Source organism: Trichosurus vulpecula, chromosome 9 (genome assembly GCF_011100635.1).
Source record: "Trichosurus vulpecula isolate mTriVul1 chromosome 9, mTriVul1.pri, whole genome shotgun sequence".
NCBI lineage: Eukaryota > Metazoa > Chordata > Mammalia > Diprotodontia > Phalangeridae > Trichosurus > Trichosurus vulpecula.
The window spans coordinates 191,314,653-191,340,596 of NC_050581.1; the positions used below are offsets into that span (position 1 = coordinate 191,314,653).

General features: G+C 46.5%; 1 protein-coding gene across 11 annotated transcripts in view; it reads left to right on the forward strand.

Moving 5' to 3' along the window:
* Positions 1-25,944, forward strand: part of LRRFIP2 (LRR binding FLII interacting protein 2) — a 113,114-nt gene that overhangs the window by 1,289 nt on the left and 85,881 nt on the right. The gene's annotated exons all lie outside the window — the stretch shown is intronic.

Consider the following 25,944-nt stretch of genomic DNA (forward strand, 5'->3'; position numbering starts at 1 on the left):
CTGAATTCCAGCCAGCCTGGGCTAGGCCCTCTTCCCCAATCTTGGGGTTCTGTGGCCCGCTCTCTTCACTCAGCCCACACCGGCCCCTAGCTCCGCATTCCTTTACATCTCTGCCTGGAGAGTTTCCACCAGCTCCTCTGGACGATCGCTTCTCTCTCAGCTTTCAGTTAGACCTACAGAATGTCAGCTCCTCATTGAGGGCAAGGTCCCCTTAGCATCCCGCACAGGGCTTTCATGGGTGTGGGGAGCTTCTGCTGAGAAGCCCCCTCCACCAGCGCAGATCACAACTGCTTCTCACTCAGTCTTGGAGAGCTCCCATGAACCTTTGGCTGCTGCCACTAGTCCAGGATGTGGCCAGCTTTCCCCAACGCCAGGGCCTTCTGACCACCATGATACAAGTGTACAGACTGGGTGATTAATAAACACTCCTTGCATTGAACCCCCCCCCCCCATTTAATTTGGAGCAAAAAGGCCTGCTGTTGAAAAATGAGGACAAATATCAGCATGATAGAGGAAAGGGCGTTTCAAAAGGATCCAGGTCCCTTGTTGGAGGGGGAGAGGATGGGAAGCCGGACCTCTGTTGTGAAATTGTCCTTGGAGAAGGTCTTTCAGCAGCGCTTCTGCTGGGCTCCTTTTCCAGGCTAGTCACAGTCCCTTTATTTCACTTTACACTCACTGGTTTAGGAGAATTAGAAAGTTACAAATGAAGAGCAAGTTCCTTCCTTCTAGATGAACTTGCTGGCTCTTTTGGTTTTAGTTTGGAATTTTGTTTCCTTTGGATAGTCAGGGACAATTCACATATTCCAGCAGGATGCTCCACCAACTCGACTTTTGAGTCTTTTCCTGACAGTGGTAGTAGTCTGAGTTCCTGGGGAGCAGAGGGATTCCCCCCATAGATATCCTGTGGTACAATCCTGATGACATAAAGAGTGCTCTCTTAGGAGGATGAATCAACCAGGAACCTCAGAACTTAACCACAGCCATGAAGGGAGCCAAGGAGGAGAAAGGGAAGGCTCGACAGGATGGGTGCTCCTTTAAAACAAGCTTCCCGGAGAGGCAGCTTGACAAGAGGACTCTTGGGGTCGGTCTTTGACCAAGCAGCAGTAGTTTTTAGAAAAAGAAAGCGATTTGCTGCCCCTTGATTCCATTCTGTGGAGTGCCATGGGGAGGAGGAGGAGGCACATGGGCCCCCATTTCCCGACTGTTGGGGAGGAGGTTCCCCACCTCCACAATGATAAATATTTAGTGAGCCTGTGATTTCATGGGTGTGGGAAATTCCTCTGTCCACCGCACACTGGAGCCTCTTTGACCGTTTGGACTCTTGGAGAGTAGCCTGGGCTACTGCAGAGGTGCCGCCGGGAGATGGGACTTTCTTGCTGAGTGTCAGAGACGGTCCTGGAACCCAGGTCCTTTTGGCTTCGAGGCTCACTCTCTGCCTCTCATTTCAGAGAAGCCTCCTTTGGAGAAGCCAGAGTGAGTGGGATTCAGGGAACATGAGGAGGAAGCGTGGGAGACTATTGGCAGTACTCTGACTTATCATGGGTCAGTCCTGTCTGTCTCTCAGATGCTGGATTGGTTTGCCATTTCCAGCTCATTTGACAGAAAAGGAAACTGAGGCAAACAAGGGTCACTCAGCTAGTAGGTGTCTGAGGCCAGATTTAATCTCAGAAAGATGAGTCTTCCTGCCTCCAGGGTTGGTGCTCTATCCACTAGGCTGTCCAGCTGCCCTAAGTAATGCTCTGGCTGCTTCGGGGCTAATGGAGCTCTTCCACGATTGCCCTTCCTAGACTTTTTATGTTTTTTTAGGCGTATTTGGAAACTTTAGCAGTCAGACTTGAGAATTAATTTTTACTTGAAGAGAAAGGAATTGAACAAAAACTGCCCAGTGAGGGTGAAATGATCCCATTTTCCCTCCTGCTTAACTTCCTTTTTACTCTCCTACCTTATGATCAGGGCCACAGGATCAGTGTGGACCCAGCAGCCTAGGTCACGTTGCTGCTTCAGAAGCTCCCCTGGCTCTCTTAACTCTAGAGCAGGGACCTGTGAACTTGCTTTTTGCACATTTCTACCACTACATTCCATTATCATTTTCTTCCTTTTTAGCCCTCTGTAGTTTGTTTTGGGTGCTTTAAAACCTTCTTCTGAGTCCCTGCAGCAAAAAAGAGTGACAGACACTTGCTTGGAATCCAGTAGAAGTCTTGCTGCTTGGCATCAAAGCCTCTCCCAGCTTGGCCTCGGCCTGCCCTTCCAGCCTTCTTATGACTGGCAACCTCAGCCTGGCCAAACCATTCCTCAAACACATGGTCCCATTGCCCCCCTCTCAGTCTTCGCCATTTCCTCAAGGCTCAGCTCCAGGGCCACCTTCTCCAGGAAGCCTTTGCCAATCCCTCTAGTGTGGAACGTCCCATTTACACGGACAGTGAGAGACTGAAGGAAACCCGGGAGGGTTTCAGGGAAATTGGCCACTCCACAAAACAAAGTTGCCGGGCTCGGCCTCGGCCTCGGCCTCCCATCGTTTGAATGTATGGGGATCTGCCTGTGTGCAGGAGCCTTGCTGAATGTTCAGGGAATCTTGGGCAGGTGACATGGGAGGCAGTAGATACTGTGGGGAGTGCTTGGGATGGACAGTGAACATGGAAAGGAAGGAGAAGTGCAGGGACATGGGCCTAGTGACTTTGTGGGATTGGGTTTTGACAGTTATTTAAGGCTGGTTCAGACCAATTGTGGGCTAAATTGTGTCACCGGGACTCTTGGAGACAGGCAACCATTATAAATAGATTTTCATTATTCACCTTTCTCCTCTTTGGTAAAAAAAAAAAAATTGTTGGTTGGCTCTGTGATTTCATCAGTCATGCCTTCGAGAGTACAGACTTGTGTTCATAGGATTTCAAGTTGGAAGGAGGCTGAGAGCTCCTCTCATCCACCTCCTCCCACCCCCATTTGACCGATGAGCAGATAGGCCCAGAGAGGAGAAGGGCCTAGGCTGGCAGAGCTGGGCTCCAGTCTTGGGCCTTCCACCTCCAGAGCCAGTACTTGGCCCTCTGGTCTCTGATGATTTCAGTTGATAGTTTTTCTGAAGTAGGTGCTCACTTCTTAAAAAGTAGTTTAATTTCAGTCACAGGACACTTCGTGTGTGTTTTATTTAAAAATATTTTTATTGTTATTTGTTTTTACATCTTTCAGATTTCTTCCTGTAGCCCTCGCATTCCCCTCCCAGAGAGCCATCCCATATAACAAAATATTTTTTAAAAGAGGGAAAAGAAAAGAAAAAGCAATCAGCCAAATCTGAAAATAGATGCATATCTCTGACCTGTGGACCTCTCCCCGCTGCACAAGAGGTGCCTTCCTCAATGCTCCTGCTCAGTCATTTGGTGGTGGGCCTTCCCATTGACCTCAGTTGGGTGGTCTTGGTGTCTAGGGTTTGCTTGGCTCTGCTCACTTCGATCTCCGTCAACTCACGTCATGATTTCCATGCCTCTTGGTCTTCATCATAGCTGGTATTCCATCCAGCACAGTAACATCGCCCACATCTGTGTAGCCATTTCTCCCGACGATGGGCATCTACTTTGTTTCCACTGTCCGCTCCCACCAAAAGCATGCTGCTCTCGGTTTTCCTGTGTTCCTTGGGAAATTTCTTCTTATCAGGGATCTCTGGTTAGCAGTGGAGTCCCTGGGTCAGAGGGTGTGGACATTTTAGGCACTTTATTCACAGAATTCCAGTTCTGCTTTTATTTTTAAACTTCTTAGGATTTTACGACCAAGCGAAGGGACCAGTGACGTGTAGGTCATTGGACGAACTTGGATTGCTTTTCCTCCTCAAGTCTGCTAGGAGAATCCTTCCTTCCCTTCAAGACCCAGCTGCCTCCAGGAGGAAGCTGATCCTGGTCACTTCCTGCCCACCCCCACTTTGTCTATGGTTTGTGTCTGCTTAATGGGTTTGTGATTTTCTCCACTCGGGGAGAATGCAAACACCTTGAGAGCAGGTTCTGTGTTGTATAGTGGAAAAAGCAGTCACTGGAGGGATCTGAGTTCAGATCCTGCCAGGGGCGAAGCTACTCACTGAACCTCATGGTCTGTAAAATGAAGTTGTTAGACACTATGAGCTCCCCCGCTGAGGCCACTTTTAGTTCTAAGCCTTTGACTTTTTTTTTTCTGGTATATTTGTATCTTGGTGTCTGGCACACAGTAGGGGCTTAATAAATGCTTGTGGGGTGTTGAAGGAATGCAGCTATATAATAATTAATAGAGCATGTGCCATGATATAGCATACATAGCCAACCATCCTCTTCCCTCCTTACCTTGTCATCTCCGGTCCAGTCGTCTGCCTTGGACTTTGGGGTACGGGGTCTGGGGTGCAGACACTCTGCGTCTGCCCACACTTGGCAGTCAGCTAGTGCTCTTGAAACTGAATGTTAGAGAGAGGGCACTGGGGAGCCCCAGCAGGAATTCCAGGATCTTTAAAAAGACAGAAAAGAAATGATTAAGTCGAGTTTGGTGGTGACAGTGCACTAAGGAGTGGGGCCTGGTTCTTTATCAGAGAATTCTCATGGGCTCTGTGGAGGCATTTGTGGAAGAGCTGCTGACAGGCCCTACCACACACAGAGTAATCTGGCAGGTCCCTATTTGTCGGGCAGGAAGGCCTGTGGTCTGGAGGCAGGAGCCCTCCTGAGCCTGCCCTGGCGGGGGGGTGGGGGGGGTGGGGGGTGTGGGGGGTGGGGCGGGGGGGGGGGGGGGGGGGGGGGGAAATGGGCCCATGTTTGTGGCTTGGGGGCCTTTGTTTCCCTTCTGCAATGTCCACAGGCCAGGAGGAGAGGCCCTCTGCCTGCCCGTGGTGTCATCTTTTCTGCTTGGAATGGCAAGAGTTAGAGGAGTTTTGAAAAAAGTGAAACGAGCTGGGTCCTGGGGAAGGCCAGTTCTGAGTGTCCCAGGGGCCTGCACACCCTGCCAGGCCGACTGGCTTCATGATAGACACCAGCTGCTTTTCACAGGCAGATTGGACCACTGAGGGCTGAGTAATCCCTATGTCCTGGCTCCGAAAGGTGCTATTTTGATACCCAGTTCTTTAGTTCTGTCCTGCCAGGGAACTTGATGGAATGCTTTCCCAAATGAATGAGGGGAGATCAAAGCTGAACCAGTCGTTAGGGCCAAGTGGAGGGGCTGAGTCCTTTCTAGAATGCCAGGAATTCCCACCTCCTCTGTTCTCAAACCTTAGGGTCCCAGGACCCTGTGAAAATCATTGAGGATCCCAGAGTGGTTTTGTTTATGTAGGTTATGATAGTTACCATGTTAGAAATGAGCATGACGATGAGGATACTTTTGACTTTTCAGAATCTTTGAAGCTAGGCCACCCTTTGGGAGCTGCTCCCCCAGCTTCACTGTGTGCTAGAGTTCTGAGGCCCAGGATGCCTCTTCAAAACCTGATCATGCCAGGCTTTAGGTGGTGTATAAATTGGGGTCTCTGGTGGGCTGTCATCCAAGAGGGGCCAAGTTATTGAGAAAGGCTGGCCAAGCATTAGGGTACTATGTTGAGAGGAATCCCAAGGGCAGCCATAGATTTTACGGAACCCAGTTTATACTTTTGGCTAACAGTAAGCACCCACTGAAGTGTTGAATTTTATTTAATTGGAAGACAAATACCCAAATAACTCATCTAGGGAACAGTGAAGTGAATGGGAAGAAAAAGTTCAGAGCAAATACTATGAAACACTGAGAGCTTCCTACCACCTGGAGGCAAGGGGAGGTACCCCAGCAGATTCCCTTGTAGGAGGTGGCCTGAGTTGGGCCTTAGAAGCAGGAAGGCGCTTCATTGGATAGAAGTGAGTGTTTGAATGCTGAGAAGCACCTCGGGCCAGTGGAAGGGATTTTAAAAAAGGTTAAGTTAACTGTTCTCCTAACAGTTCATCCAGGACAGATGGAATTGAGACTGTTACGGTCCGCAGTGGATTGGCCTCACTTAAGCGGGAGCCGTTGTTCTGACTCTGCTGGGCGGCGGTGAGTTTGGAGGAGGGAGATCCTCTCACTGGAGTCACTGCCCATTCTGGGGCCACCATTCACTATCTCTGACTTGGGCAAATCCTTTAGAGGAATGGGAGGGAGCAGGCACTTCTAGAGCTCCTACTATGTGCCGAGCTCTGTCCTAAGCACTTCACAAACATTGTCTTACTTAATTTTCCCGACAACCCTGGGAGGTAGATGCTATCATTAACCCTATTTTATAGGTCAGGGAATGGAGACAGGCAGTAGTTAAGCGATTTACCCACAATCACCCAACTAGTAAGTGTCTGAGGCTGGATTTGAACTTAGGTCTTCCTATCTCCAGACCTTGCACTCTGCAAGGTGGCTCCCCTTAACAGCCAGTGGCCTTTCAGGTCCCTTTGCCCTCTAAATCTGTGATCCTAAGAGAACTGAGAAGGTCAAACCTGGATTCTTTCACATCATTTATGGTGGCCTGGCAGATCCTGCAGTGAGTGATAGGGCAGGTCATCTTTGGTCACCTCACTCCTAACCCCATCAGAAGACCAGCTGATGTCCTAGCAGAAGCCCTGGGTGTGTAACTGGGAACCCCTCTCCCCCTTAATGCCCTAGGGCAGTAGGCAAACTTGCTGGGATTTTTCTTCTTAGGGAAGCATGAAGTTGTATTGACAGCAAGGTCTGCCTCTTCCTCCTTTTGTCATGGCAGGGGAACCCTCTAGCCTGACCTACCTGGAAGCATGTTCCATTACCACCTGTAAGAGTGGGTTGTTTTGTAAATATAGATCTCTGTCTCACACACACACACACACACACACACACACACACACACACGCACACACACAACGGAAGGTATATATTACTGCTTTGTTTCCTCTTCTTGTGACCACTGCTGAGTAAACGTGGGACCCTAGGATCATAGATTTAGAGTGGGAAGCGACTCTAGCGATCATCTGGCCCAACCCATTTACTTTACAGATGAGGAAACTGAGGCCCAGAGAGGTTCTGTGTCTTGCCTAGGGTGGCAGAGGCGGTGTAGTCTACTTTGGATGAATAGTTGGCCTTGGTGCCACCTCATGGGAGGTCCTCAGACCAGTAGTAGGCTCCTAATAAACGCTTATGGGATTGCCCATGTCAAAGGGATTCCTGCCTCCTCTCTGGTCACTACTTCCTGCTTCTCCGGTTCTTTGGAGTCCCTGCTAAAATCCCCCCTCCTGCCAGAAGCCTTTTGTGATCCCCTGTAATGCTGCCCTAGCACGTTCTGTATTGGTCTTGTTTGTTCATAGCTTTGGCACGTTGTGTCTTGAATGCTGGGGGCCAGAGCCTAAAATTGAAGTTAGAGAGACCCGAGTTCAAATCCAGCTTCAAACACTCTGGCTTTGTGACCCTGGGCAAGTTACTTAACGTCCCTTTGTCTCAGTTTCCTTATCTGTAAAATAGGCATAAGATTCCTTGTCCAGCACTTGCAAATCTCCGTTTGTAAACTCCAGCTTCTTCTATAAGGGCAAGGTGAGCCTCTCCTGGATCGAAGCTGGCTTTAACTTCCCTTGTAGATCTTTGTCTTAGGGCCGTGGCCTGGGCAATGTTTAACCTGCCTGTGGGCGGATTGACTGACCCACAGAATCAGGGTCCCCAGACTTCCTTTAGGTGCCGGCTTAGCTTCTTCAGAGCAAGAACCAGGTGTGTCAGATGCTGGCGCCCCTGCCCAAGGCGTGGAAATGTTTTTCCTGGGCTCCGTCCCGTCATGTGTGGAGAGAGAACACACACTGATGGGAACCTTGGTTTAAAGTTCTCTCTGGAAGGGAGGGAGGGAGGAGAACAGTCAGCAAGCCCCTGCCCCACCCTTCCTAGGGAGCAAGGTTCAGGGCTCCTGCCATGGATGGGCCAGTGCAGGCCCTTTGCCTTCATCCCAGACACTCTCCTCCTGCAGATCCTTCTTTCCCTTGGGAACCTCGGTCCTTCACCTGCTGGCTTTGGGCTGCTCCCTCTGGACTCTCACTTTCCTCATGAAGGTGAGAAGTCTTGGAGGGGCTTCTCCTTCCTGGCTTTTCTTCCCAGTCCTCCTCCAGAAGGAGAGCAGGAGGCTGAGGGAGGCTGGCAGGCATCCTGGGGCATGCCCCCAAGGCCCTGGGACACCTTACTGCCCACCGTCTTCAAGTCAGTCACATCAGGGGTAAATTCCTTCCCTCACTGTGCTTGTCAAGGACTAAAACTAGTTCTGATTTCAGAATGAAGAGCAAAGCATTTAATAATGCTTAGAGCTCAAATTTAAAGCGCTACGGCTCTTTCAGGTTTGTGAAGCACTTTACATGTTACCTTACATTTGTGTATTCTAGATACATCCATGTATGTACGTACATGTGTATGTATGTATATGTGCAAGTCATTTACTACGTGCTACCCACTGTATGCTAAGTACTAGGGATGCCGTGGGAAGACAGCAGGCCCCTCATGAGGTAACAACAGCTCAGGCCAAGTCCGAGAATGGGGCCAACTCCTGACATGCCCTTAACAGGCTGGGGTAGTTCTGTTGATCTGACCACTGAGTCTTGAAGCCAGAAGGGAAAAGGGGGCTGCCTGCTGTGGGGGAGGCCTGGATCTCTTTGAGAGGTGTCCGTCCCCGGGGCACAGGTGGGACCTTGGGGCATTTTAGGCTTCTATTCCTCTCCGAGTCCCAGACTCCTCTGACCGCCTTCTATTCACATGTTTTTGGGAAGTCACGTTTTAATAGTAGGAGTCTTGGGATATTTTGTTCTCTTTTCAGTGAATTAGGGTATTGCAGACTTTTGGGCAATTTGGCGTGGTTTAAGCTATGGTGGAGGATGAAAAAAGAGGGTCGTTTCTCACTGTCATGTCACCTTTTCAAAGCTGACTTGGATGTGGGAGGTTTGGATTCAAATTTTGGCCCCCCTACTTATGGGTGATGAGATCCTGGGCAAGATTCTTAATAGATTCCAGCCTCCGTTTCCTTCTCTGTAAAACAGAGATAGTAGTATTTATGCTACCCACCACGGAGTGTGTGTGTGTGTGTGTGTGTGTGAGAGAGAGAGAAGCTTTTGGGGAACTGAAACTATCTACACAGTGTTTATAGATATCTACATAAAAATAGATATTCACATCTATAATTAGAGATAGATACGGTTTTATCTGTCTCAGTCTCTTATTCTCTCTTTGGTGTTTGAGTTAACCGAAAGCTTTACATACACACATAATAGCTCAGTACTACTGTCTTTGCCCATATTTCCCATACACACATGGTGGCTAAAAGAGAAGAGGAATGAGTAAGACCAGGGGAATGTGGGAAAGAAGCTGGGAGGGGCACTCCTAGAGCAATTTGTACCTACTGGGAAATACAGGGAGGGCATTGAAATTGGAACTGCGGTGAACTGGTTTGGTGGACTGGTTGACAGGTCGGGCAGGTGGCAAGGGCAGCTTTTCTCCATAAGTCACTTCTCTGGGTTTTAGCTCTGCCCCAGACTGTGACTGGACAATTTATATCCTTCATGTAAACCAGGGCTTCCCATGCTGGGGTACGTGTACCCTCAAGAGCTATGTACAAGGAGCTTGTCTAGGAAGGATGTGGTGTGAGTGTAGGTAGTTATTTAATAAATAATTCAGCTATCTTTTTGAGATGTTGTAAAAATTAATCTCTATTTAATATTGAATGGAGGCAGGGAGGGGAAAGTGCCCTGAATGCAGATCGGTGAAGGACTGGAGTGTGTTTGGGAAGCCAGGATTTAAACTTAGCTTCTGCATTTACACAGCAGACCTTTGGCAGTGTGGTGAAACCTCACAGTTGCCTTCTCTGAGCAATGCTTTTAAAGGCATCATAAATACATAGGATTACAAAAAAATCCAAACGTGAAGATGTGTACTTATCAGAATATTTTTCAAAACACGTTAAGGGAGCCCAGGTTAAAGCCACGTTCGCTGAATGAATGATCCAGGTGGAAGTCGTTTGGGGGGAGGAAATGCCATAGAAATCCTGGTTGGCAGAGTGCTGATTAAGTGCTTCTCAATGCTGTATCCGTGCACTGGGTGAGGTGAGCTTTCTTTATTCAGTTCCCAGCCTCGGAGTTGACAAAGTCAAACAGAATCAATGCATCCACAACCATTTATTAAGCACTTGCTATGTGCCATACAGGACATTGGGTGGCTTAGTGGCTAGAACGCCGGTCTTGGAGCCAGAAAGACCAGACTTCAAATCTGGCCTCAGAGGCTTACTATGTTTACTCAGATACTGTATGACCCTGGGCAAGTCACTTAAGCTCTGTTTGCCTTAATCCACTGGAGAAAGAAATGGCAAACCCCTCCCAAATCTTTACCAAGTACCCCATGGATATGATGGCCTATGGCTCATGAAGAACTGGACATGACCGAACCACTGAACCACAATGTGCCATACATTGTGGCAGTGTGCCGCCTCTCAGTGAAGGTCTTCCTACAATAGCTGGATGACCGCTTGTTGGGTTTGTCAAGTCAAGAAGCATTTGTACTGACAACGTGCTAGTCATGGAGGATAAAGAAAGGCAAAGTCCAGCTTCCGAGGAGCTCCTGGTCTCATGGGGTCTGTGAGCACACCCACCACAGACAGGATGAGCTGAAGATCGTCTGAGAGAGAGGGCCCCAGAGGGAAAGGGGAAACCAGGGAGTCAGGAGTGGGTGATGAGAAGGCCTAGGGCACGGTGGAATGTCTTGTGTGAAGAACAGCCAGGGGCTGGTCACTGGATCCTAGGGTGAGGGCTGGGGAGTTGGATGGAAGAAGAAGAAGGTAGGAGGTGGCCAGAGTCTGAAGGACGTGAAAAGCCAAACCGGACCTTTTCTTTGCTTCTGGGGGTCATGGGGAGCCACTGGGGTTTATGGAATTAGGGGCTTGTCACCTAAGAAGAGCACAGTGGTAGCTGAATGAGAATGCACCGGAGGCAGAGAGACCAGCCAGAAGGTTTTTGCAGGAGTCCAGCTGTCACTTCTGCCAGTGAGGCCCTTCCCACTTGAGCTGTGACTGGGAGAAAAATATAGATACAGGAACCAGCATGAAGAATATCCAGATGAAATATTTCCTGGTTGAGGCATTTCTAGCCTAGTGAAGTTGCATGAGAAAGAATGCCTTTGGTTTTCAGATTTCGTTGTAAAAGTAGTAGGCTGGATTTCAGGAGTTATTCTGTCTTGAGAGGGGGAGAGTGTGTCAGGCTGGGAGCCTGGAGCCCTGATTGTCATCATTTAGAGGATCCTTGATGAAACCGGAAAGGATGAGGGTGGCAAAATCGACCTTGTTCAGTGACTCACAAACATTCCTCAGCAGGTGGCCCAGGCACAGGGTGGGGAACCCAGGGCCTTGAGGCCACATGTGGCCACCCCTGCCTAGCAGACTGAAGCTGGGCTGGATTGGGCTTGAGAACACCTGAGCTCCTGCCCTACCTCCCATCCACTTCAGTTTCCTCACCAACAAAGTGGGGATAGCACTACATCTCAGAGTTGTGAGATAGTATCTGGCTAGTGCTTTGAAATCCTTAAAATTCTATAGAAATGCTAGCTCTTAGGATCATCAATTGTATTTGGGGCAAAAGGGACTATCTGGCCCAGGTGCCTTCCTTGACACTTGATGAAGGTAAGGCCCTAAAAGATTAAGTGACTTGTTCAAGGCTACACTTGGCATTCAAAGCCCAGGTCTTCCGACTGCAAACCCTTTGCTCTTTACACTGCCATGACATTATCATTGGCTAACACCTGTTCTCTGTCCTCTTGGCACTTCCCTTCAGGTCGGAAGGTATATAGGCTATGGCTGGTCATAATACACACAATGAATGTCTGTTAGGAGGTGTGCATTTGAGATTTTCAAAACAAATTACAACATGCAGTCTGGTGAGTATGGCATAGTGCCAAAGCCTGGGCTTGGCAGCAGCATATCCAGATTCCCATCTTCAGATGCTCTTTAAAAGTTTGTAAAACAGAGATTTACCTGTGTGTTTCTTCTTCCCCCTTTCCACCCATTCCTCATCACAGTGTTTTTCAAAAAAAAAAAAAAGAAGAAAATCAGTAAAACCTAGTGACACATTAAACAAGTTAGATGTTTCATCCAGTTTTCCAGACCTGTGGACCCCCGCCTCTGCAGAGGACATGACGGATGGGTCTACCCACACCTCTTCTTTGGGACTGAGCTTGTTCTGTATGTCTTGGAGACTCAGTTTGTTTTATTTTATGTTGGTTTGGTTCTTTCCATTTCCAGTCTTCGTGTCATTGTGTAGATTGTCTTCTTGGCTCTGCTTGCTTCATTCACTTTGCATCAGTTCATATAAGTCTTTGCAGGTGTCTCTGAATTCATCCCGCTCATCCCTTGGTACAGCCTCCAATGTTCTGCCCTGGTTGGGTGACAGCGGCTGGTCCTAGAGTTTCAGATGCTTCATCTGGCCCCTCTTCTGAGCTTCCTACCTTGTCACTGTCACAATAGCCCCCTCTGTCATTTTCACCTACTTAACTCCTCACCCCATTCAATCATAGCCGAGTCTTGCTGATTCTACTTCCCCCGGGTCTCTTCTATCTGGGTGCACACTTCATGGAACAACCAAGTTGGCTTTCTTGCTGTTTCCTGCTATGTTCTGTCTCCTAATTTTTTGTCTTTGTAAAGGCTGTCTCTTGTGCCTGGAATGCATTTCCTTCTCGATGCTATTGTCCACCCCTCATTACCGCCCCCCCCACAAAAAAAAGAAAGACTCCCTTGTATTTATCTCTCTTGTCCGTCCTTAGGTGAGTGCACTTTGACTCTATTTTCCTATAGCCTGAAATCTCATCTCTCAGAGTGACTCAGCTTGTGATACTCCACACCTTCTCAGCTCCCTCACCCCTCTTATTGCAAGGCTGGAGCATGGAGCACTAAATGCCCTCCCAAAGCCTTCTTTCATTGAGCGCTCAGATCTTTGCAGGGAACGAGAGCAGCAAACAAGGCAGCTGAAGAAAGACCAGAACTAAAACTGGAAGATCAGAGACCATCCCTCAAGTGAAGCTTGTCTGTGTCAGGCGCTGAGCAGGCCCGGGAGCCCCGACAAAAATGAAAACAGGTCCTGTCTTCCTGCAGCAAAATGAACATTCTAGAGGACCACAATTCAGTTCCGTTCAATTCTGTAGACTTTTATGAAGTGCCTACTCTGTGCCAGGCACAGTGCTAAGTGCTGAGGAGACAAATAAGAAAGATTCCCTGCCCTCTAGGATCCAGCAGGTCAAAGGGAGAGGACAGTAAGGAAGCTGGAAGTGTTACGGTGGGGGTGGGCTGTCAACTTGTGGTAGAAGGTAGAGAAGAGAACCCAGGACCGAACCCTGGGGAACATCCCTGATTAGCCTGTGTGACCTGGATGAAAATCTAGCAAAGGAGACTGAAAAGGAGCAGTCAGATAGGTAGGAAGAAAAACCTGGAGAGAAGAGAGTATGAGGGAGGGGAGGGAGGGTGATCAGCAGTCACAGTCTGCAGAGAGGTCAGGAGAAAGAGGATAGAGAACGGTCCTTGGCTAGGGGGAGAGTTCTTGACCAAACAAGGCCTTGAAGAGTTTCACGGAAGATAAAATAAACAATTTGATTACAACAAATTGAAAAGAGATGCATGTACAAGATCAGTGCAGCCAAAGTTAGGAGAGAAATAGTTAACTTGGAAAAATCTGCAGCAAATTTAAAAAAAATTTTTTAAAATAAAGGTTCTATATCTAAGATAGATAGGAAACAAGTGTAGATATATCAGAGCAAGAACCATTCTCCTAGACTTCAAAGGTCAGCAGATATGATCAGGCAGTTTATGTTTCTCCAGAAAAGCAAGCTTTCAGAGCAGCTGGTGGGGCAGTGGATTGAGCTCTGAGTTTGGACTTGGGAAGACCCAAGTGGCAGCACCACCCTGGGTGTCAGGTAACCTCTGTTTGCTTTGGTCTCCCCGTCTGTAAAATGAGGATAGTATAGCACCCCTGCCCCCATCCCTATCCTTGCCTGGGTTATTGTTATCGAATCAGATGAGATAATACTCGTGAAGCTCTTAGCACAGTGCTGGGCACATTTACTGTGTACGCCATGTCTGTGTGTGCCATGTAAATGTTAGCAATTAGTTATCAGCCATCACAATGCCCCAAATCATTAGTAATAAAATAAAAACAAAATAGCTGAGGTTCTACCTTATACCCATCAGATGAAAAAGGTAAATGACAATTACTTTTTTACATATCAGTACTTCTATTTGGCATCTATCCCCAAAGAGATTAGATAAAGAGGGGAAGAACCCATATGTACAAAAACATTAATAGCACTTTTTGTTGTAATGAAGAACTGGAAATTAACAGGGTACCCATCAATGACTGAGCAAATTATGGGAAGTGAATTAATGGAATATTATTGCATTGTAAGAAATGATAAAAGGCAGTCTGCAGAATAAAGTGAGTAGAACCAGGAGAATAATTTATCCAGTGACTTTAACACTGTAAAATCAAGCAAACAACCCACCCTCTCCCTCCCCCCCAACAAAAACAGCTTTGAGAGACTTATGAAATGACCAACCAAGACTCCAGAAGTCCAGTGATGCAGCCTTGCTGCCCACCTCTAGAAGTGCTGGTCCTGGGCTAGGGGTGTACAGAGAGACATACGTGTGCACAAATGGCCAGTGGGTAGGTTTGTTTTGCTTTACAGGGAAGGATTTTTCATTTTTGCAGGGAGGCTGGTTGGGAGAGGGAGGTTAGTGATAGCAACCTCCTGCCCCCCACCCCCAAGAGAAAATAATGTAAGTGAATCATTCAAAATGCATAGAGGTGGAAAATGCACAGAAAAAGATTCATAGAGAGGAGAAAGATAAGCAGGTTTCATCCTCCTTCTCTGCTCTTATTTTAATATGAAAATATTCATGTTTGGTGTTTGTGAGAAATCAGAATAACAAAAAATAATTTAAAAGACAAGGGAATGTTGGATTTTATTGAAGCCTTTTTTTCAATGTAATGATAAAATCATGTTATTTTCTCTTGTTGTGGTATGTCTTGTGTTGATTTCCTGGCATTGAGGCATCTTTGTCTGGTTCTGATAGATAATTTTAAATAATATATATTATATATTTACATAATTATGTTTAAAATATATTTTAATAATATATTTTATATATTTGTTTCATGGGTCAAATCAAAAGCAAAATATTAAATACTCACAAATAGACTGCACTTTTAATTAAAAAAAAAAAACCCAACCAACCTGTAATGTGTATGGGCCAAGGATGAGGCAGGATAAGAGGATAGGTTGTGATCTGAACTGTGGGAGGCTTTGTCCATGTTAAGATGACTGATCTGTTGATGTATCAGCAATATATTTTTTCTTCAAAATGTATACAATAGTCTCATGATTTCTTGACTTCTTTTATTCTTATGTACTCCCCTCTTTTTTTTGGTAAGTTTGTGTCGATATTTTCTGGTTTCTACATCACTGTGGCGTCCTGTGTATCCCTGCCTCTCTGCCTTCCCATGAGCTCTTCTCATTTTTCCCTTTGATCATTTAGGTTCTCTCTCCTTTCCTTGCTTAGGGCTAACCATTTATTTTGTTGGCTGTTCAGAACAACCAGCTCTCGGTCTCATTCATTTCACTTGTGTCCTTGTTTTCAGTTACATTATTAATATCTGTTCAGATCTTGGCCATTTCTCTTTGTTTTCTCTTGGTTGAAGCTGCTTCCTCCAGAATCACCAAGGATCCCTTGATCCGTCAGCCTTTCTTCATTCTTCCCTTTCGTTCCTTGGCAGCCTCTGACCCTGTGGTTGCTCCTCTTCCGATGCGCGCCTCTCTTCCAGTTACTGCTCTTACTGCTTCTTCTGAAGTCTTCTTTACTGATCTTGGGAGAAATAATCATCTTACCAAAAAACTCCACATGGCCCTCAGTGAATTAAGGAAAGATTTTATTAATCGTTCTCTTGCCAGAGATGTCAGGAGAACCCAGGTGACCCATAGGGAGACACTCCCTTTCAGACAATTACAAAGCCATTTAAGACTCATCCTGATTTGCATTTCCCTCCCCTGCATCCCATTGGCTAGGCATTTTGGGGTTCACAGCTATCCAAAAAACACCTCAACCCCACTCCATGTGGGTCAACACCCGAGCTTACATCTCTCATTTCCACATTAAGGTCATCTCCCCCCTCCCCCCACAGGCTTCATCCTCCCTTTCTTTATACTTTGTTTAGTAAAGAAGTGTCAAGCCATAAAATGCTTTTAGTCTCATCCCAGGATGTCTGCATCAGATTTTATGATCTCCATAGCATGAGAAAGGAATTTTCTCAATTGCTAAGAGAGTTCACAAAAGTTGTGAGTTCAAGATTCAAGCTAGGACATCCGTAAGAAGAGTCTCATTATCTAAGACAGGGTCTGGGTCGGTGGACCTCATCCTAGGTGAGCCACACCTGGTCTGGCAGCATTGGATGCACAGAAGAAAGGCCTTCTCAGAACAAAAGAAGGGGAGCCTGCCTGTAGACATGCTGATTAACAGGTGGCCAGCATGTCCCACCGCCCTCCACTGCGGTCAGTTCATCTCTTACGCCAGCCACGAGCATGACTCCTCAGATTTCACAAATCATGCTTCATGTGATTTCTTTGGAAACAAAATTCAGTCATCCCTTACAGTCTTCATCCAGGTCAGCCACTCATGGGGGTCTTCTCTTCCCTTTCTCTCCTGTTTCACTTGGTGATCTCATCAGCTCCCATGGACTCAGTTGTTACCTCTGTGAAGATAATTCTCAGATCTCTCTATCCAGCTCTAATGTCTCTCTCAGCCTTCAGGCTCACATGTCCATCTGCCTGTTGAGCATTTCCAGTTGGAAGTCCAGTGGACCTCTTAAACTCAACATATCCAAAATGGAACTCGTTATCTTTGTTACCACCCAAGATACCACCATCCCCCTGGTCCTCTACCTCAGCAAAGCTGGGCCGTCAGACAGACATTTCACTGACTGCCCATATCAGCACACAGTGAGGAGAACCTCTTCTTATGCCCAGAAAGGAAGAGAAACAGCCAGATGCTCATGATGTGCCAGGCACTGTGCTAAGCACTGGGGAGGCAAAGAAAGCCAGAAGACAGTCCCTACTCCCAAGGAGCTCCTGGGGTCATGAAGGAGCGACACAAACAAGATGCATAGAGGATCAATTGGAGGTGATCCCAGAGGGGGGCACTGGCATCGAGGGGAGCCGTCCAGGGATGGGGAAGAGCCTGAGAGAATGCCCAGAGTCTGGAGACAGAGGAACAACCAGGAGATCAGGGTCACCGCAGGGAAAGGGAGGAAAATGAAACATGACTGAAAAGTGAGAAGGGACCAGCTTATGAAAGGCTTTCAAAGACAAACAGAGGATTTTCTATCTCATGCTGGAGCTAATAGGGTGCTATTGGAATTTGCTGATTAGGGGAGGGATATACATAGTCAGAGCTGTGCTTTGGCAAGCTGAGTGGAGCATGGACAGGAGTGAGACTGGCTGTGAGGCTGGGAGGCCAACTTGAAGGCTTCTGCGGTTGTCCAGGTATGAGGTGAGGAGGGTCTGCTCCAGGGAGTGGCCCTGTCAGAGCAGAGCAGAGCAGAAGCTTAGGTAAGATCTGTTACAAAAGTAGGAAAAACAGCCCTTGGCAACTGATTGGATGAGAAGTGAGTGAGCAAGGGGTTGGGGTGGTCGAGGATTGATACCAAGGTGGAAAGGGATGGTTGGCAACTTTGATGTCATTGCCTGTTTGTGGTTTGGAATTTTCCTCTTTCACTCAGACTTTTTTGGAAAGCATTCTTCCATAGTTTCTATGTGGACACTTTTTATTCCCAGCATTACTAACTACTGAATGAATTAAAAAAGCACTTAATAAGTACCTTCATGGGCCAGGCATTGTGTTAAACATTAGGGATTCAGATACAAGAACAAGATAGTCTGGGGCCCTCAAAAAGAAGAAAATTCTAATTAGGGGAGGCAGGGAGTGGAGACCAGCGAAGGGAGATTTGGTCTAATCAGTCAATCACTGACTGTGTGATTGTGGGGAGGGCCATGGGGGAGTCAGGTGGTTCTGCCTTTTTGGAAGCAATGGTAGTATTAAAAAAAAAAAGAATTATAGCTGCCCCCAGAGCAAGAGGTGGCACCTAATGCTTATTTCCTTCCCATTTAGCAGTGCGCATTTATCAAGGGCTTCTTGGTGCTGGTCACGTTGTTAAATGCCAGGGGTATAAAGAAAGGCAAAGTGAAGCTCTCATTTTGAGTGAAGGGGAATAATCCTGAGTCAAAGAACTTATACAATCAATCATATACAATGTAGCAAGTTTGTTTGGGGTGTTTTATTTAATAACAAGAATACAGTAAAAACTGTATTACCAGGCAATAAGTGGATGATAATTCAACCAACACATCTAGAAAAGACCAAATTAAAGATATGAGTAAATCCTGGCCTTCCCTGCCTTGGACAGTGGATGCCACATTGCAGCTCAGTGACCAGCCGGCCTCTGGGTCCGAGTTTGGTCATGACAGTGTTGTTTACTTTATTGTCTTCTCTTCACTTTGCATCAGTTCAGAGAGAGAGCTTCCTGGGCTTCCCGAAATCCTTCAGATTTGTTGTTACACGTAGGGAGCTCAGGAACATCATCTTCATAGGCCACAGTTTGTTTGGCTGTCCTCAGTGACAGGAACACAGTGACATGTGGAACCCTTGGGTGGGGGGAATGCTCATTAGTAGAGTGAGGGATGGGCCAAAGGGCAAGAGCAGTTAATAATTTTCCTACACAATTCCAAGTTGTTTTCCAAATTCTCAGCTCCACCCACAGTGTATTAGCTTGCCTGTCTCCCCATAGCCACTCTCTCACTGATCGAGTTTTTCACTGGACTTTCCCATTAATCTAAAAATAGTCTTCAGTATTAGATTGACCTGATCTTTGGAGTTTGGGATTGGACTTTCAGCCTCTTTCTTTGCCAGATCTACTCATTTTCTGCCTGTTCATTTACTCCATTCCTTTTCTCAGTAGTTTCTGCACCTAGCTCTCATCAGCGCATGGCTTCTTTTTCATTATTTATTTATTCATACATTTAGTCAGTCAACAAGCATTTGTTAAGTGCTGGCTTTGAACCAGTCACTATGCTAAATGGATCTTTTCCCTCCGGAGATGATAGTGATAAGTCCTAGCAAGGTTGTTTTGTTTTTTAATTGCATTTAATTTTCAAAATTTTCCCCAAGTTCATAGCGAGCCAGTAAGCATTTATTAAGTGCTTACTATATGCAGAGCAATGGAGATACAAATACAAAGGATGAAGTAATCGCCACTCACAAATAGCGTGTGCGCGTGCGCGTGCGTGTGTGTGCGCGTGCGCGTGCATGTGCGTGCGTGCGTGCGTGTGTGTGTGTGTGCGTGCATATCTATATGTATATATAACATTCAAAGTAGCAGATTAGAAGGTATTTTGGGAGAAAGGGCTTAGCAGTTGTGGCAGTTAGGAAAAGCTTACTGTAGAGGGTAGTGCTTGAATCTTGGAATAAGAAAGGGCTTCTATGAGGTGGAAGTGAGGAGGGAATATAAAGAACAAAGGTGTGGAGGTGGGAGGTGAGTGCTGTGTGGGAGCAACAGAGAGAAAGCAGTGGGACTGGGTCATCGTACTAGTGGAGAGGAGTATGGTTGTCTGTGGCCAGGGACATAGCCTGGGACCAGCTTGTGAAGGTCTGTAAGAAGGAACCAAAGAGTTTCTGTTTTATCCTAGAGGCAATCAGGAACTCCAACAGTCTTTTAAGCAGAAAAGTAACATATTTGTGCTTAAGGAAAAATTATTTTGGCAGCAGGTGGCTTGAAGTAGGGAAGAGTTGAGGCAGGGAAATAGATGAGAAAACCTCTGTCCTAACCTTTCACCTAAGGGAGTGCCTGAACTCAGGTGGGAGCTGGCTTAGCAGAGAGAAGAGGTGACATGCGGAGGCAGGGAGACCCATGAGTTGTGGTACTTGGTTGGCCCTGCAGGAGTCTAGGGAGGGAGAAGTGTGAAGCTGTCTGGCTGTTAGGATGGTGGGGCCTCCACAGAAATGGGAACCTTTGGGGCAAAGATAAGAAGCCCAGTTTTGGATGTGTGGATTTGAGATGTCTCTCTTCTCACCTGCCTGTTTTTTATGTTCCTTCTACATCTATTATCATTCAGTGTTGTTGTTTCTTTTCAGATGATGTGTGGTAGACAACCTGGAAGACCAGTTATAAAAATCTGCCTTTTTAAAAAAAGATATTCTAAAGTCACACAGGGAAACTGGGGTTTTGGGTTTTTTTTTTAGGTTTTAGTTCTTTTATTCTGCAGAAGCATTAAGGTTCTTGGACAAAGGAGTTTGTTATTTTTTTCAGAATACTTTGTACTACTTTCTTGAAGGCCATGAAATGCCAGAATGTAATGGGGGACATTGCAGTATTCTAGGTTGTTCCTGTTAGAACATTTGTTGGGTATCATGTGGAGTCTAACACTTAAGTACACATAAGATACTGGGTGATGTCTGCTTCCTACCAGCAAACAGAGTATCATAAAACATAGGAGCTGGAAGAAACCATAGACATTATCTGATTCAGCACCATCATATAACAGCGGAGGAGACTGAGGCCCTGCCAGGTGAAGTACCCTCTACTGGTCCTGAAGGCAGTGGTGGGCACAAGGCCCAGATGGGATTCGTTTAACTGCAAGGGAGCAGCGATCACCAGCCAACCCCAAGCAGGCCCAAGAAAATGCTTGGCTATATTTAGATTGGGACATGCTAATATTAGGCACCCCGTCTGGTGTCACTGAAGGTGAGGGAGGCACGTATTGAAGCACCCCCTTTACTAAGGCAGAATACCTGCTTTTAGGGGGATCTGAGTAAGGGTCGGGGAAACCCAAACACGGGGCAGGATGGCTTTGTGGCTTAAGAACTGACTCATTTTGAAACTCACAAACATTCCTTTAAGTAGGTGGTTAGAATAGATGAATGACAGCGCCTGCCCCGCCCCCCCAGCCAGTTAAAGACCATGACACAAACATAGGCAATTGTGTTTTTGTCATTTGGTGAGAGGTTTTAATTCTTCATTAAATAAGCGACTGATAAACTGAAGACACATTGGGAGAAATGGCCGCGTCTGACAGTTGCATTGGAAAGAACACCATGAAATGGTTTTGTTGTTCAGTTGTTTGAGTCCTGCCCGACTCTTCATGACCCCATTTGGGGTTTTCTTGGCAGAGACACTGGCGTGGTTTGCCATTTCCTTCTCCAGCTCATTTTACAGATGAGGAAACTGAGGCACAGGGTCACATAGCTAGGAAGTTTCTGAGGCAAGGTTTGAACTCAGGTCTTCCGGCATCCATACCTGGAGGCCTATCTATGGGGCCACTTAGTTGCCTTTCATGAAATGGATATTTGACAGAAAAGCCCTTTGGATCCAGAACTGGCAACCTGTCTTTGTGTGGAATGGCTGATTTCACCGAGTGTGTAGCAGGGCCTTGCCCTCACCTGGGTGGGACCCCTCCAGGCTTTGCTGACAGAACCCTGGGGAGGCTCATGCACTCCCTTCCCTCTTGGGGGGAGCCTGAGTGTATGCACAGTTTTCTTTGCCTCCGTCCTTTTTACCTTTTACCCCTTGTTCCCTAGGGGACCAAGTCTGACCCCACTGACTGCCCTCCCAGTGTTTGATGACTGAATCCCTGTTCCCACAGAGTATCCTCCAGGCTGTCTCCCCAGTTCTGTCAGTAAATCTTTATGTGGCATGAATTTGAGGCCCTTCGTTTTGCTGATTATAAGATGAGCTTTTCTGAAGGATCTTTCTCAGCTCCGGCCTCCATCCTTTCCCAATGCAGCCCAAGATAGATGTGGTCAGTTTGCCACTGGTTAATGAATATTTGCTTCTAGTCCACTTAAACCCCCAGATCTTCTTCAGATGAACTTCTGTCTAGACTTGCCTTCCTTATCCTGTATTTGTAAAATTGATTTTTTGAATTTACATCCCTCTTTATTAAATGTGATCTTAGGTTCAGCTGCTGGCAAGTGGAGGCTTTTACAAACTCTTTTTAGGAATTGTCTTGTTCATAGCTGGAGCTCATCAGTTTCCGCTTTTCAAGCACACGTGTTGCTTATTCATTGAAACACATCTTTGACTCATTTTGTCCAAATTTCTTTTTCCACAGCAGAGCAGAGCAGGGAACTGTCTTCATTCTGGTAAACAAACATGGAAAGGCAGGGAGCTCCATGGTGACTGGAGGTGGTGGCAGATGAGATGGGGATGTCCTTAACTATCACTGAAGAAACTGCTTTTGTGGGAGACAGAGGCATGGTGGAAAGAGTTTCATCTTACTTACTCTTAATCGAGAAAATTCCACTGGTCCCAAGTCATCTGGAGCTTCATGTAGCCAGATTCCATTAGCACAGACTTTTTTGAAAAACCCTCAGTGACTCATTGTAATGCTATCTTGGCAGTTTGTCCTTTTTAAATTTAGAAAAAAGATTCAGACCAATGAATCCAACCCCGTTCTGCCCCCTCTTCCCCTCAAGTCTAGCCTCAGAGACAGATGAACTAAAGCTTGGTGGAGTCAGGGAAAGAGCTGCTTAGTGCTTTCCTTGGGAAGGTAGGGGAAGGAGAGGGGAGCAGAGGTCAGTGACACCAGGTGAGGGGCACCTGCTCTTGAGTGGACTCCTGAGCCTAGCATGGCCACTGCACGGTGACTTGGGGATGCAAGGGCCTCAGGGTCTGCCTCCCTCTTCCTGCACCCCTTTTACCCCCTGCCGTGTGGTTGTAAAGGTCTTGGAGCCCCATGGCTCCACCCTCCCAGAGGGCTGCAGAGGTGGCCTCTGGGCCTGTTAGTTTTGTGTGTTATTATCAGCTGGAGGCACCAAGTGATTCGTGATGCCAGGAGTGGAACGGAAAGCCTTCCAGCTCCTCCAGACATGGCCATCCAGGCATTGCGCAGAGGGGCCCTCACTCGTTCCTGCAGTGCCTGTGGGCATATGGAGCCTAATCAGTGGGTGCTGATTGAGTGACGCTGTTCAGCCCCCTTGCCATACCACAAAAGGGGCTTAATCTGTGCTTCCTAGTTGTGATTACTGTAGCCCTTCCTGATCCCACACACCTTTGTCCAGCTTAAATCATTCATCCATAGAGACTTTGTCATAATTGTGATTTTCTAAGCATGTCTTTCCCTCCCTCATTCTCACTGGGAAACAGTCAAGGTCAGAGGACTTGTTCTGCTATGTTAGTGGAGAAGCTGAGGTTTTAAAGGGACAAAGAACTCCAGAGTGTAGTCTGAAGCTAATCAGGCAGTTGGTGAGCATTATTCAGCACCATTATTCAGGGACGGCATTCCAGGCATGAGGACCAACCTGGGCAAAGGCCCAGAGATGTGAGATGGAGTGTCAAGTGCCCAGTGGCTGGACTGAAGAGTATGTGAAAGGAAGTTATGTATAGTGAGGCTACCAAGGTAGCTTGCAAGCCAGATGGAGGTGTTCTTTAGTCTCATTTGACTCTCTGTGACCCCATTTGGGGTTTTCTTGGCAGAGACACTGGAGTGGTTTACCATTTCCTTCTCCAGTTCATGTTACAGATGAGGAAACTGAGGCAAACAGGGTGAAGTGACTTGCCCAGGGTCATACAGCCAAGAGTTGTCTGAGTGTCTGAGTGAGAAGTGTCAGAGATGGTCAGAGCTGTGCTTCCAGAATATGTGGGACTTCGCCTGGCAGTCATCCAGGTCTAGGTGAGAGCTGATAAGGACCCTTGGGAGGATAGTGAGGGTGCTAGCTCTGGGAGCAGAGCTAAGGGGATGGGAGGAGAAGGTAGAAATGAGCCCCAAGTGTGACCTGTGGGAGGAAGCTCCCCTTCCCCAGACAGGCAGGCTCAGCTGCTTGGCTTTCTGGGTGTGTGCTGACTGCTCCAGCCTCCTCCTTCTTTGCCTCTTCCCCCTCCAGCAGGCGGGGCCTGCAGGCCCTCAAGTCCAGTGGGGAAGCTGAGGGCCCTCCAGAGAGTGGCAGAGCCACGATGGGGCTCCACCCAGGTTCAGTGGGAAAGGTCAGTGAGTTCATTGCACTATATCCTGCTGCCTCCTTGAGGTGCTAAGGGAAAGTGACTTGTCAGGCTCATTCACCCAGTGAGAAGGGGAGGGGCTGGAACTTGGATTCCATAAGGAGTCCTCGAGGGCATTGATCCACGGTGGAGACTTGAGTGGCATGGGTCCCTTAATTCCCCCTGCACCTTCATTTCTTTACTTGCAGGCTGAAACGATTGGACTGGCAGACGTCCAAGGGCCCTCCCAACTTGGACATTCTCTTATTTTGATACTGCATTTTCCTAATGAGCTGGGGGTAGGGAGGCTGTGCTCAGCTTTCACTCTTTGTACTTTGTGTCTCACCATTTGCTATATTGCTGCCAAATAGTGAATGAGGATGACCTGGCTATAAGAACTGTGGTTTAGAAGTCAGATGAGCCCTTCAGTCTGGAAGCATCTGTTTGTGTAGTCTTGGAATTAGTATCTTTGCCCAGTGATGTTAGAAACCCTGGGTGTGGCCACCTTGGTGGGGAAGGGATGGAGTTGGTGGGTTTGGTGACTTTGGAACCCAGGTGTTGGCAATGACCATGGGACTGATCCTGCTTTTGGAACCATGAGTTTGGTGACATGGGAGACTGTGGTGCTTAAGGCATGGGAGACTTCCTAGGCTGCTGCTGCTCCTTTTTAAAAAAAAGTATATATTTTTTTCCAATTACATGTAAAGACAGTTTTTAACATTCATTTTAAAAAAATTTTGAGTTCCAAGTTTTCTCTCTCCTTCCCTTCCCTCTCCCTAAAATGGTAAGCAACTTGGTATAGGTTATATATATGCAATCGTATAAAACATTTTCATATTAGTCATGTTGTGAAAGAAGAAACAGACCAAAAGAAAAAAACCACACACAAAAAAGAAAATGAAAATAGTATGCTTTGATCTGCAATCAGACTCATCAGTTCTTTGTCTGGATGTGGATAGCATTTTCCATCATGAGTCCTCGGAACTGTCTTGGATCATTGTATTGCTGAGAAGAGCTAAGTCAATCATAGTTGATCATTACACAATGGTTCTGCTTACTTCACTCAACATCAGTTCATGTAAGTCTTTCCAGGTTTTTCTGAAATCTGGCTGCTTATCATTTCTTGTGGAACAATAGTATTCCATTACATTCATGTATCATAGCTTGTTCAGCCATTCCCCAATTGATGGGCATCCCCTCTATTTCCACTTCTTTGCCACCACAAAAAAATCTGCTATGTAAGATCTGTACATGTAAGTCCTTTTCCCTTATTTATTATCTCCTTGGGATACAGACCTAGTAGCTGGATCAAAGGGTATGTACTGTTAGATTGCCCTTTCTATATAGTTGCAAATTGCTCTCCAGAATGGTTGGATCAGTTCACAACTCTACCAGCAGTGCATTAATGACCCAATTTTCCCACATCCTCTCCAACATTTATCATTTTCCTGTTTTGTCATGTTAGCCAATCTGATAGATGTGAGATGATACTTCAGATTTGTTTAATTTGCATTTCCTTAATCATTTCATATGACTATAGATAGCTTTGATTTCTTCATCTGAAAACTGCCTGTTCATATCCTTTAACTATTTATCAATTGGGGAATGACTTGTATTCTTATGAATTTGACTCAGTTCTCTATATCTGAGAAATGAGGCCTTTATAAGAGACACTTGCTGTAAAAATTGTTTCTCAATTTTCTGCTTTTCTTCTAATCTTGGTTGCATTGGTTTTGTTTGTGCAAAGCCTTTTAAATTTAATATAATCAAAATTATCCATTTTACATGTTATAATGCTCTCTATCTCTTGTTTGGTCAAAAATTCTTCCCTTCTTCATTGATCTGACAGATAAACTAATCCTTCCTCTCGTACCATTTGCTTATGGTGTCACACTTTATGTTTAAATCATGTTTCATCATGAGTCCTTTGGAACTGTGGATTGTTCCGTTGTGTTGTTCAGAATTACTATGTCTTTTGAAGTTG